Source organism: Chelonia mydas, chromosome 4, assembly GCF_015237465.2.
Source record: "Chelonia mydas isolate rCheMyd1 chromosome 4, rCheMyd1.pri.v2, whole genome shotgun sequence".
Classification (NCBI taxonomy): Eukaryota; Metazoa; Chordata; order Testudines; family Cheloniidae; genus Chelonia; species Chelonia mydas.
Genome location: NC_057852.1, coordinates 13,083,326 through 13,096,952, shown reverse-complemented (window position 1 = coordinate 13,096,952; position 13,627 = coordinate 13,083,326). Strand labels below are relative to the sequence as shown.

The 13,627-nt window shown below is 43.8% G+C and overlaps 1 protein-coding gene across 6 annotated transcripts in view; it reads right to left on the bottom strand.

The window, feature by feature from the left end:
- The window catches only part of RASSF6 (Ras association domain family member 6), a 45,528-nt gene extending 32,363 nt beyond the window's left edge, over window positions 1–13,165 (bottom strand). For 3 of the 6 annotated variants that reach the window (XM_027827836.3, XM_007065510.4, XM_043545449.1), the window contains exon 1: window positions 3,430–3,657. The gene's annotated coding sequence lies outside the window, so the exon portion shown is untranslated. Of the gene's footprint in view, window positions 1–3,429; window positions 3,661–6,419; window positions 6,528–7,238; window positions 7,356–8,735; window positions 8,922–13,042 lie in introns of those variants that run through there. The other 3 variants (XM_043545450.1, XM_043545448.1, XM_043545452.1) reach the window with 2 other exon arrangements.
- Window positions 13,166–13,627: the final 462 nt, after the last annotated feature.

The window sequence follows — 13,627 nt, the reverse complement described above, 5'->3', positions numbered from 1 at the left end:
TGAGAAAATTTTATTTTTATGGTTGCATGGGTCTCTGGCTGGCCAGCAATACACAATTAGGTTTGTCCCTTATATGTAACAGAATGTAGCTGACCAATAAGAGCTGAGTGACACATTGCCTCTAACACCCAGCACTATAGGTAAAATTATTAAATCTAGATTATTTGCTCTAGAGTTGCTTTGTTGATCACAGAGTTAACAGATTATTTGTTATATATTAGCAGTCAGGTTATTTATTCAGTTAAGGAGTGGATCCCAAGAGCTGCAGATGGCTTCCTACACAGTGAAGAGCATCTTTTTTGTATGGGGGAAGATTTTTTACTGATGGCCTAATCATTCACTGCACACACACAGAGCAAAAGCCCTACCTTGAAGACATTTGCCATGGATATGCTCAGGGGGACTCATAATAGAGTTGAATTTTGTCTCAATTTTGATATGCTGATAAAACTTTCCATCCAAATTTCAAATTTTGATGAAGGCCAAACACAAGGCAACCAACCAACCAGTAATATTTTCACAATTTCCCCCCACATGGATGAAACTGTCAAAATTTCGAGTGACGGGGTGGGGGAGAAAGGGTGTTGTGAGAAGATTTTACAAAATTTTCATTACTTTTATTTCTCTGATCTGGCCAGTGCTGCTTACAATGCTCTTCTGAAACAGGTGTTTAAGTCAATCTGTTGTGTTATAGCTACATGATGAAATAGACCTGGCAGCCCTTGTACCTCTTTTGATACACGCATTTACACTCAGATCTGGAACCCGCAAGACTTCAAGTCTCAAACCCACACAGTTCATACCAGTTCCTGTTCTCTTCTTGCCTCCAACAGGACGTGACAGTTGGGTTGTTAACTGGTTTCCATAGCAACTCGGTTGCCCAGGTCCTCCTCTCTAGGCTCCGCACATTCCTAAGGCAGGTCTGGCCTGGATCTATCTAGGCCAGACCCAGCTTTCATCTGGTCTGGCTCCGCTTTCTCAGGACACAAGTGCTGTCATGTATTAGGCAGCCAGCACCGCCCACCTCATCGCAGAACCTCCCTTGTTGCCTTACTCCAGGGAGGGCTCCGGCCTCTCCCAGTTCAGTTAGAGTGACTGATCTAGGAAACACCCCACCCTTTCCCCACACGTAGCCCAGCTCAGCTGAAACAAAAATAAATCTTCCTGTGACCAATTTTACTAAAACCCAACACTACAGCTACCAAACACAGCAGCTTCTTGAGTGACTTGCGTATGGGGGTTTGAAAAAACCATTAGCTGTTCCTTCTTTATGCCTGTAGGTGGAACACAATATATCAGTCTTATGTCGTTTACCCTTAGATCGCACTGAAGTCAATGACAGTTGAGGGCATTCAGCACCTCTCAAAAACACATGCATTATGCAGTTGCACACATGACGATAGCATTTACCCTTGCATAAGCCTTAGTACTGCATAACTCTACAAAAGCAGCCATTGTCCTGCCGTATTCCAGTGCCTTGGTTTGTCTGTTTTCCATATCACTTCCCTTCTCCATGTTTGTCTCCTCCCCAGAAGGGTGCAAAGGGATTTTCCAGCACCATTTGCGTAATGCTGCCCTTAAGACGATTGAGTGGTAAACAGTGAGATGAGACTGTTTGCTTCAGGAAGGACAATACAAAGTTGCCAGCTCTTGTGACATTACTTTGAGTCTGGTAATATTAGGTATTAACTTTTTACAGGTTCTCCCGCTATCTAGCTGTACCTTCATCTCCTGACATATAAAGAGAGGTTGTGATGAAGAATAGGTTAAATACTGAGCTTGAGTCTTCTCTCAATCCGATTTTACTTTGGTATATTTCCACTGACTTACATGCCATTACTCCCAATTTATACCAGTGTAGGTCAGAGGAGAATCAAATATTCTTCCCTATACTAACTGAAAACATTTGGGGGAGGGGGGTGGCAAAAACAATGCAAATTCAGGTCAACTGAAATATGTCAAATTCATGTCAAAGTTACAAATTGTTTGCCAAAAAATTCCAACAAAAATCAAAATGTTTCACTGACATTTTTAAATGAAAATGTTTTAATTTTTCAATTCAGAATGACTTTCAATATTTCCTTCAACTTCATTAAAAACAGAAAACGCAAGAAAGTTCAAAAGTGAAACTTTCATTTTTAAGTGTTTTCTTTCAAACCAAACTGAATTTGATCTTCTGATTCACCAAAAATCTCAAAAAATCTGGTCAACCCAAAATTATTCCCTCCTCCAAAGTTTTTGGAACTCTCACCAAACCAAGACATCCTTTATTCACATAGCTTTACTGTTTGCCTCAGATTCTAGTGCAGTTCAGCCACCTACATTAGAAGGACCATTCAACAAAATGTATACCTCATAGGATGCAGGGCTTAACATTATAGATACAAGGGTGTAGGAGTGACCTTTAATCCTTTCTTTCTTAGGTTCCATGAGGTCTGGTACTTTATGGATTATTTCTTGTTTCACTATGTATCCTGGTATTTGTTTTTGTTGATTTGGTTTTATTTAATATTTGTGCATGTAAACGTGTTATGTAAAAAGCAATCCACTTTTCATCAGCATAAAATGGATTTTATCTGCTTTTATACTGTTCTGTGATGCTGTAAGTTAGGTGTAGTGTCCTGAGCACCCAACATAGATTGTGTTTTGAAGGACTTATTTCTTCCCAGTGCCTCAATAGTACTGATGGAAAATAAAATTCATTCCTATGATGTGTTATTTTGCATAAGTTTGGACAACCTGAAAGATGACAAAAAACCCCACCAAAACTGTTTCAGTGCATAACACAGGGCCAGACTCACCGGTATGATAAACACAGGTTAACTGGCTGAATAAGTCGGGTATTACAGCTAGCTTGGGCCACTGTAGCAGTGCAAAGCACCTCAGGTTTACTGATGAATGTGGCCCAGTAGCTCTAGTGTCAGACAGAAAGGGATAGAACTATAAGCATGCCTTGTCCTATTTGCCTCGGTAAACATTATACATGGGGCTTTAACAAAAGGCTTACGTGAGCTAGTCTGTTCTAATAATGGATGACTGACATTTATGCAGAGGAAGCATTTTTTATGGATTCCTGCTACCAGGGAAAAGTAAGGTCAAAGTGACCTTTGAAAATATAGTTGTAATAGCATTAATGAAAAATAGCAGAGACACCTCACCAGAGACTTATGGCTTCTGTTTAGCTACAAGACAGGTACAAAACACTTTCCTCTGCCTATCCTGAATTGCAGGGACTACCTTTAAGTATGAGCGTCATCTTATAAGAGATCGTTTCTGAAGGTGAGCACTAACATGTCTCCTTTGCTCTAGTACACTAACTAGCTGAAAGGAATTTGACACGCAGTCTCTACAATGCCGCAATACCAATCACTTACTGACACTGCACATTGAACAGAAAGCAGAAGTGCGGCTCCAGCTAAATTCACTTACCTGTATGTGTGATCAAAACCAGCTGAAAAGTAACAGAGGAGTTTCACGTGCCTTTTTATTGAGCCCCGGACGAAGCATGACAGCACTGTACTCTACCTGACAGATGCCTCCAACAGTTTTATGCAAGAGTCCAGGGAGCTGTTAATTGTTACTTTGCTCAACAAGCAGGGAAGTGTTGGAAACACAAGACACTCCCTGTACCTGGGTGCCTGTTGGGAGTGTTTGCTTTCCTTTCTATGAGCAGCTGATAGGAGCACTCCCTACTCAGGGTTACACACCTAAGGGAAGTGGATTGACTATTCTTGTTAACACTTTAATCGCTGACTTTATAGTGGAAGGCAAACTGTTGATGCTAACTAGCTATTTACTGGCCAGATGCATCCTAAAAACATTCACCACCTGTTTTCAGTGCAGAGTAGAGCAGAAGAATTACTTCTTGTGTCTTGCTTACAACACTCCTAATACATCCCAGAATGATGTTTGCTTTTTTTTGCAACAGCGTTACACTGTTGACTCACATTTAGCTTGTGATCCACTACGACCCCCAGATCCCTTTCCGCAGTACTCCTTCCTAGGCAGGCATTTTCCAGTTTGTATATGTGCAACTGATTGTTCCTTCCTAAGTGGAGTACTTTGCATTTGTACCTTACTGAATTTCATCCTGTTTACTTCAGACCATTTCTCCAGTTTGTCCAGATCATTTTCAATTTTAATCCTAACCCCTCCCAGCTTGATATTGTCCACAAACTTTATAAGTGTATTGTCTATGCCATTATCTAAATCATTGATGAAGATATTGAACTGACCCAGAACCGACCCCTGTGGGACCCCACTCATTATGTCCTTCCATCATAACTGTGTACCACTGATAACTACTCTCTGGGAACGATTTTCCAACCAGTTATGCACCCACCTTGTAGTAGCTCCATCTAGGTTGTATTTCCCTAGTTTGTTTATGAGAGGGTCATGCGAGACAGTATCAAAAGCCTTACTAACGTCAAGATATAGACAGTATAAAAAAAACTTATGGGTTTAGATTTCAAGCTACTCAAAAGTCACATGTGCTTAGATCCAGCGTTTTAGTGCAGGTTTACACTACAGCTTAGGACTCATGAACATTTCAATGCTCTGCGAGACAGAGTGAGGAAAGGGATAACATTCACACTCATGCCTGTGAACTGAAGTGAAGATACAAGCAACCAATGATTCTAAGTGGGTCACCCAGTTAAAAACCTGAACCACACTTACCATTTTTACAGTCCAGTTTTTGCCTGGACCCTTTTTTTTGGCGGTTCGGGGGTGGGGGGGTGATTCTGGAAAAAGAATATTTAAAATTTAGGGCCAGGTCCTAAATCAGCATAGCTTCACTGCCATCAATGGAGTTACATCAATATACACCAGCTGAGGTAGACCGTTTTGGACCAATCTCAAATGCCCATAAAATAAATAATAATAAATCCTCAAATCGCTTAATATACACAGGGTCACCTGGAAAATCTTTTATTTTAACTATTTTTGTGGTTCGGTAAATGCAAAATTGTTCTAACCAGAAAGAGAAAAAGTTCTGTTGCCTGGCTGACCTGATCTTGGCTCAGGTTTGTTTGTATCTTTTGTTTCTACTGTGGAACCCCCACTCCCAGCTATGGCCTAATTCTGATCTCACTTGCTTTAAAGCCAAACATGAATAATGCCACTGAAACAACACTGAAGATCAGAAATAGGCAACACCCTGGAAATAAAAAAAACCCACCAGCTTTAAATTAGAACACATAGGAACACAAGAACCACCATACTGGGTCAGACTAGGGGTCCATCAAGCCCACTATCCTGCCTCCTAAAGTGGCCAGTCCCAGAGTTTCAGGGGGAGCATAGAGAACAGGGCAGTTTTTGGAGAGATCCACCCCTTTCTTCCCTTTCCAGGTCCTGGCAGTCAGAGGTAGAGGGTCACCCCAAGCACGGGGTTGTATCCCTGACCATTTTGGCTAATTGCCATTGATGGACCTATCCTCCATGAACGTACCCAGTTCTTTTTTTGAACTCTGTTTTACTTTTAGTCATCACGACATACCATGGCAATGAGTTCCACAGGTTAATTATGTGTTGTGTGCAAAAGTACTTCCTATCATTTTTATTGTGGGAGACCCATGGGTTTTTGTATTGTAGGAAAGAGTAAACAACGTCTCTTTATTCACTTTTTCCTTACCTTCATGATTTTATAGAACTCTATCATATCTGCCCCCTTAATTATCTCTTTTCTGAGCTGAAGAGCCCTAATCTTTTTAGTATCTCCACATATGGAAGCCGTGCCCTATCTTGGATCATAAGTTGTGGCTGCAAAAGGGGAGAGATGAGGAAAGATACTATGCTTTCATGCAGTGGATCTGCATGCCCCCAAGCCTGCTTTATAGTTATATCAAACAAAAGGAGGGAGTTTAGTTATGCTGCATCCTTCTTTTGTTACTACAAGACAGGAGTTATTGTGGAAGGTGCAGGGCGTATGTGTGTACAGACACTAAGCTACATAGCGGATTACTTAAAAAATAAAGTCCTTATTTGGTCTAAATACGCCTAGCTTAGCTTAAGTCGGTGGAGCTACATCAATTTATACCAGCTGAGGATCTGGCCCAGTGTCAACTGGCAAATAGATCACTAGAGCAGTGAATGAAATTTGGGAGAATTGGAAGAAACAAGAGGGATTCACACTCAAATACTGTATTGGAAAGCCAGAATGAATGAACGAATGTGCCCTAGGAAGATGAAGCAGGCAGCCTGGAATTTGGTGTAGCTTGTTTGCAAAGATATGCTACTATAAGTACATAATGCATCACCTTAAGACAGATTTTTCCTCTCAAAGATTTCTGCCGAGAAGGGAACTACTCAAAGAACAACATTTATTAAACAGCTCTTTGAAGAATCCCAGATACCTGCAGTATCCAGATCAGGTCCAGATCCAAATCTAAGAAAGACAAATTATAGAATCAGATCCTCACCTGATTGTAAGTGCTATAGCTCCTTTGAAGTTAATTTACATTAGCTGAGGATCAGTCCATGATTTTTTCCCCCCCTTGGGGGCACCATGGGGGTTCTTCTGTTGACATCTGCAAGAAGACAAGGAATTAGAAACAACTGGCTTAACCATATAATAACTCTCAATCTTTAACCGGATTTTTGCAGTTGCTCTGCAGTGCCTCATTTTCATAGACAGCAGCAATGGGGTAGAGTCTGCCTTGTAGCCACAGCCCTTGGTACAGGATGGTGCTGAGCTACATTGGCCCAGAGGGAGAACAAGGAGGCAGAATGTTGCCCCGACTGCTGGGCACACAGAGCATGCACATCCACTAACCATACTCTTACTTGCCCACATTCTGGTGTCCATCTGTTCTCACCAGTGTAACGGGATCATGGCCCCACCTCCTTCCCAGTCCTCTTTGGGGAATTATTAGGAAGAGTGTGGGAGTGTCCCTAGACTACAAGGCCCTTTTATAAAGGTTGGCAAGACTCCTTCCATCCCCACTGTGCATCTGCATAAGGCCCAGACACAATCAGACTCTCTCTGGCTAACATTAAAAGCAGCAGCAGTTTAACAGCAGACACAGGAGAGGTGACCAAGCTCATGGACTAATTCCATTTGATAGAACATCTTCCTCTCCCATTAAAAAGTGGCCTTTTCCCCTCACCGTCATTAACCTGCTTGCAGGGAGCTGTGGGAAGAGAAGGGGAGAGAGGTAAACAAACTTCAGGCTCAGATATGAAATGGACCCCAACCAAATCCCTGGGGTGCAAAACCCCTGACCTGCATGCAGACTTACAGAATCAGTCCCTCTGTAGTTACAGCCCATCTCCAGCTCAGAGACACAGCTGTTCTCAAATGCCATTAGGCTCATGCTTTAGACTGCTTGCCACTGACCATTTCCAGCTGAATCACCCTGATGGGGACATTGAAAGAATACTTGTGAAGTGCCCTCTCCATTGGCAAGAGATGAGCCCTGTTGTGTAGGGTACTGTCCCAGAGCACCCCACAACATGGCACTGTACACACCCCACCTACACATGCCTCTGGAGCAGTGGTTCTCAACCTATTTACCCTTGTGGGCTGCATATGCAGCTCTCTAGGTGTTATGTGGGCCACATCTACACAACATATACACACACCGCCTGTATGACCCTGAGGCTGTCACGTGGGCCGCAGCTGCGTGCAGATTGGGCCACAGGTTGAGAACCACTGCTCTGGAGTCTCCAATGATCATGCTCACAGCATAGTCTAATTTTTCCAATGCCTCACACCACACAGTTCCTGTGGTCCTTCCAGGTTTAAACCCTTCCTGTCTCAGGACTTGAAACGGCACCTCTCTCTCAGCTCCCCAATTCCTCCTATGCCAGTCTCACTGCAGCCTCTGGAACTCTCTCAAAATACCTTCCCCTGGGTCTCTTCCTAGTCCTGGCGTCAAACTCCTTCTGTCTTTGGGGCAGGGCTCCATAGCTCTCCTTCCTAGGGCCGTGTCTCAAGCCCTGCAGACTTCCCCAGTTCATTCTGGTTCACCACAGAAGACACACCCTGAAAGTCTTCCCTGACTCTAGGCTCCCCTCCGCCCTATGAGTACTCCTTTATAATCATCAGCTGATCACACCATTTAGACACCTGGCTGCCATTCCCAGCTCTGGTGATCCTTCTCTGAACTACTTGTTCTTAAAGGGGCCATGTCTTGGAACAGGGTGGGCTGATTCCAGGCTTCCACTGTTTCTGAAGGGGACAGCCCACCCTGTTACAAGCCCACTTGGGAACACTGGATCCAGGTCCCTCCACATTTTGGATCCAGATCTTTGGCTTCACCCATCTCTTTTCTTTTTAAAGCCTGGCTACCTCACAGCCAGATTTGAATGGTTCTTTCCACACTAAGCCAAAATCACAAAGCAAACTTCAGCTGTAACTATAGACTTTCACCTCATTTTGAATCAAACCCATGAGGAACCGCAAATTTCCCAAAGTCCCAGTGCAAAAAGTTCACTCAAAACTGGACCTAGATTCACACACCAGATTTGTGCACCTTAACAAATAAGTTTTTTTAAAAAAGTGAACCTGGGTGAGTGTTGAGTTGGTAATGAATAAAACCCCATATCAAGAGATTTTCTCCTGGGTGTGGGAGAGGCAAATATTTTGCACAGCTCTATTTGCTGCAGCAAGCGGTGCTAGCTGCTGAATGGCAAAACAGCTCTGATATACAAACTAGAACCCTACCCTGTGAGCTGCTGAGCATGGTTAACTCCTGCTGAAGTCAATGGGAATGGAGTGGGTACTTAACACCTACCCGTTGGTGTTCAGCACCATAGAGGATCAGACTCTCAAAGGAAACCACCCACACCTTGCTCAGAACCAGCTCCTGAAATTTCACAGATCTTGCTCCCGAGAGGTACTGACAGCCCTGCAAGTCTCCCAACTTCAGCAGCTCCCGGAATCAGCTGCCCAATCAGCCGCACTTCCTGTTGCGTATGAGCTGTGGAGTGGGTTTAACAAATATGTATACAAAATTTAATTGTCCTTTTGGAGTAACACCTAGGCGCGCTTTCCCACCCCCATAACGAAATGGGACACTATAGCCAGGCTCCTTTCTTCTTACAGAGCTGCAGGAACAGTCAGAAGCATGTTGCTCTTTCATGGCTATTCACACTGACACCCAGTTATGTAGCAAAGTACTTCTGGTTGTTAAACTGGTTTATGGCAGGATGGGGATGGATTGATGACCTCTCACCCTACGGCCCGCCTTGTGGGTGTCTTCACTGCAGCTGGGAATGAGCCTTCCAGCCTGGGTAGACAGATTTGCACTAGCAGGCTTGAGCTAGCACACTAAAAATAGCAGTGTAGACATTGCAGCTTGGGCTGGAGCTCAGGATCGCAGGCCCAGGGAGTGAGTGGGTTTGAGAGCCTGAGCTGCAACTCCACATGCTATTTTCAGTGTGCTAGCACGTCGACCTGTGCTGAGAAGGCTGCTCCTAGCAGGAGCATCGACATACCCATATTTCACGTCCCTTCCCTTGAGCAGCCTAATGGCTGGCAACACGTAGCTCTGAAAAGCTTGACTTTGATTTGGAGGCCTACGCCGGAGATTAACGACCCTTACAGTTAGAAAGTTTTTCCTAATACCTAATCTAAATCTCCCTTGCTGTAGAGTACGCCCATTACTTCTTATCCTACTTACAGTTAACAATTGATCACAGTCCTCTTTATAGCAGCCCTTATCATATTTGAAGACTTATCAGGTCCCCACTCACTCTTTTCTCAAGACTAAACATGTCCAGTTTTTTTTTTTAAACCTTTCCTCATAGGTCAGGTTTTCTAAACCTTTTATCATTTTTATTGGTCTCCTGTGAACTCTGTCCAGTTCACCCACATCTTTCCTAAAGCATAGTGCCCACACTTGGACACAGCACTCCAGCTGAGGGCCCACCAGTGCTCAGTAGAACAGGACAGTTACCACCCATGTCTTACGTGACATTCCTGTTAATACACCCCGGAATGGCCAGATTGTTGGCTTATATTCAATTTGTGGTCCACTATAACTCCCAAATCTCCCGTAGCAGTACTGCCACCAGTTATTCTCCCTTTTGTAGTGGTGCATTTGATATTTCCTTCCTGTGTGAAGAACTTTGCACTTGTTTTTATTGAATTTCATATAGCTGATGGTAAGTACAGCTCTTCACACCATGAGGGCTTTCAGAGTGCTCCAGTGCACTGAATGGATACAACTGGAATATACACTGGGAAGCTGTGCTATAAAGTGTCAAAGTTTCAAGGGGGACAAATCCAGCTTAAGCAGAGATTTAACTGATTGAGAAGATTTTGATTAAACAAAAAGAATGCACTATCTTTCCTCTGTTTTTTGGATATTTTTATACCATTGTAACATATTTGGGCCAAATTATGATGGTGCAAATGGATGAAACTCAGATGAATGTGGGGGGAAGAATGATGGTCTAATAGCTAAGCCACTTGACTGAGACTTCGGAGACCTAAGTTCAATTCCCAACTCACTCACAAACTTTTCTGAGTGGCTCTGGGCAAAGTCACTTAATCAACCAGTGCTCCACCTGTTAAAAGGAATGAGCATTTTCCCCACCTCACAGGGGTTTTATGAGGGAGAAAAATCCATCAACAAATTGAAAGAGCTCAGACAGTAGATGATTTAGGCCAAATAAGTACCCAAATAAATTGTAAGAATGACATGCCTGCCTATGCAGCAGAGAACTTGGACCATTTACTTCAGTGGAGTAACTCTTGATTTACGCCACTGTCACTGAAAGGAGAATCAGGCCTTCTTAAGCGTCTACCATACACCAGGGTTTCAGTGGCAACTATACGCACCATTCTCTGCTCTGTAACTGCAGCTGTAGCTCACGAAAGCTTATGCTCAAATACATTTGTTAGTCTCTAAGGTGCCACAAGTCCTCCTGTTCTTTTAGCAGAAGGTACTGTAACTGTTCGCAGATAGTCTGATGCTCTTTGTTAAATAATTTGGACTGAGAAGGAGTGGCAGCAAATACAAACTGCTGTGCTCTGTGGTTTTCACTCTGTTCCTGTTTGGGTCCAGAATAAGAAGCAGGTACATTCCAGTTGTAAAGATGGGCAGATAGAAAATTTGTATCTGCATTTGATCCGCAATCTGCAAACATGGTCTGTGGATATCCGCATCTGCGGCTGTGGATATCCAAGGATATAAAGTGGATATCCACAGATTTGCAGGGCTCTAAAGATAGGACATATGTTTCTTTGGACTAGGGCACATTCATCTTGCCTAGTCCACAGTTGTTCTGTTGTTCTACAGATCTTCTCTTGGAATTTCTGTGCTATATACAGCACATATGTACTGTACTTCTCAGAAGTAACTCTGAGTAGAGTCCCACTGTTGTAAAAATGAAGTAAGAAAGAGGAGAATTGACATATAATCCTTTGCATATGGACACCCATTTAATTAAGCAGTACAACACTCTTCTGTTTGTGACAAAACTGTATGGATAGAGATAAGAAAATGTATACTGTTAATGTTGAATTATATAGCTAGGCAGATATTTAGAGTTGGATTTTCAAATATGTCCAAGTGGGATCTGTGCTCCTCACTGACTCAGGCACTTTTGAAAATCCCACCCACCATGTGCATTTGAACAGAGACAGGGAAATCCAAAGGGGAGAATGCAAATCAGAGGCTGGCTGGTTCAGAGTGGCTCTGCCTCATGTTTGGCTGTAACTGTAAGTATTGCTTCTTTCTTAGCATTTTCACCCACCCTCATGTATTTCGGGGGGGGAAATGCTCAGAAGTATTCATTCTCCAGCCTGTGAACCATCTCTTAGTAAAGGGAAGCCTATAGCTGTCTGCTCTCAAATTATCCTTTCCCTGATATGGTGCTGCCCTTACAACAAGGCATTAATAGCCACTCACGGGGAATTTCAGCCCTCTCCCCTTACAAACAATAAACACCATAGTACTAAATACATCACAAGCTAGCTACTTCTGTTGTCCCATTCAGATACATACTGCATTGCATCATCATATCTTCAGTGTTTTTCATGTTTACCCAAACCACAATGCAGATGGAAAGGTTTCTAAAAAGCGAGTACATTCTGCTGATGTTCATGTCATGTAGATAAGTTATAAACCCTACACATCCTGCTGAGCAGTGTTGCCAATATAGTGAATGCCACGTGCTATGGGTAGCAGTTAGCGGACAGCTCCATTGCAGAGGTGGATTCATTTCAGTGGCATTAGATTAAATGCGCTCTCTCTAAACGCTATAGGGCTAAATTCTTCCCGCAGCTCTCAGTCTCACTCACACAACTGCCATGGGATTTCATGGGTGTTACTGACGGCAAAACTCAGGCTCATGGCTATAAAGTGCTTTGGGATCCTGCTGGTTTAAGAGTGCTATATGAACATAGCTAAGGCAAGAAGAGAAGCATTTACGAAACCTCATTTTAGGGTAGCATGTAGAATCACTGTCTGTCTTGGGACATGGACTCTCTGTAAAGAAGGGTAAACCAGTAAGTGACAGTCAGAAGGGTGCAAGAATTACAAGAAGACTCTTCCTGGTTGTTTACAGGGTGTGTCTCGGTCTGGAATTCTATCCACCTACTTCTGTCGTCTCTCCAGGCGATACCTTTGATTGCAGCCAACAGACATGCCCCTGCAAGTGAAGAATTTCAACAAGCTGCCTGCTGCGAATGAGAAAAAGTTCTGCTACAACCCACAGAGGGCTCCTGTCGTCCTGGCTCCTGCAGAGCAGGCTGTGGAGGGGAAGTGCACCTAGGTCACAGAAACTAATCCCGACCTTAGTAAACTCTGGTGGGACAAATCCAGAGTGCTGCCTCTCTATGCAGCCAGTACTGTTCAGGTTAGCACAGCTGCTCTGCACAGAAGGCAAGCTCCACAGAACAGCCAGATGGCGGGAGGGAAATGGGAGTGTCTACAGGATCGCGAGCACTATGTTACGTTCCCTCAGGTCCACCCACACAGCACAGGTTCTAACAGGTGCATGAACTAAAGCAAACCCAGGCTTGAAATCAGGCCCCAGTGGTATTGCAGACAGGGGAACGTGCACAGTGGAGCAGCATCAGAGCATTTAGTACCATGGCATTCCTGAGGGCACACGAAGCAGAAGACACGCACTCGCAGCCAGAAAGCGCATGATGATGGTGCAAGATCAGTGGATCTTTCTATCCAGTTATTTCTGGGCAGACAGCGGGATGGAGAGCACCCCATTGCAGACGCAGATGCTCAGAGCACCCAGGAACACAGTACACCACTCAGTCGCCTAAGAAAAAGCAGTTATAAGGCTGTAACAGCGCCACCTGGTAACTCCTGTCATAATAGAAAGCACTAACACGAAACATGCCAAGAATGGGCAGTAGCTGTGCGGGCCTCGGTTCTGGCTGCTCAGTTTGAGACATCTTTCTGAACCACGAAGGTATGTCTAGTGGGAGATGCAGAAACCACCGCCCACCCCCCAAAAGTCAGTGGCTGCTTTTGAAAATATTGGCCTAACTACTCAGTTTGGGGCATGCGAGGGCACCATCCTCTTGCCACATTGCCCTATTATTTCAAACAGGTGCAGCACCCTTGGTCTCTGATGTCTCTGGAGAACTGCCTTTGCTACATTACGTTGTCTCACCTAGGGTGGCATTTCTTCAATAGGGTGGTTACTTCCTCTCTTC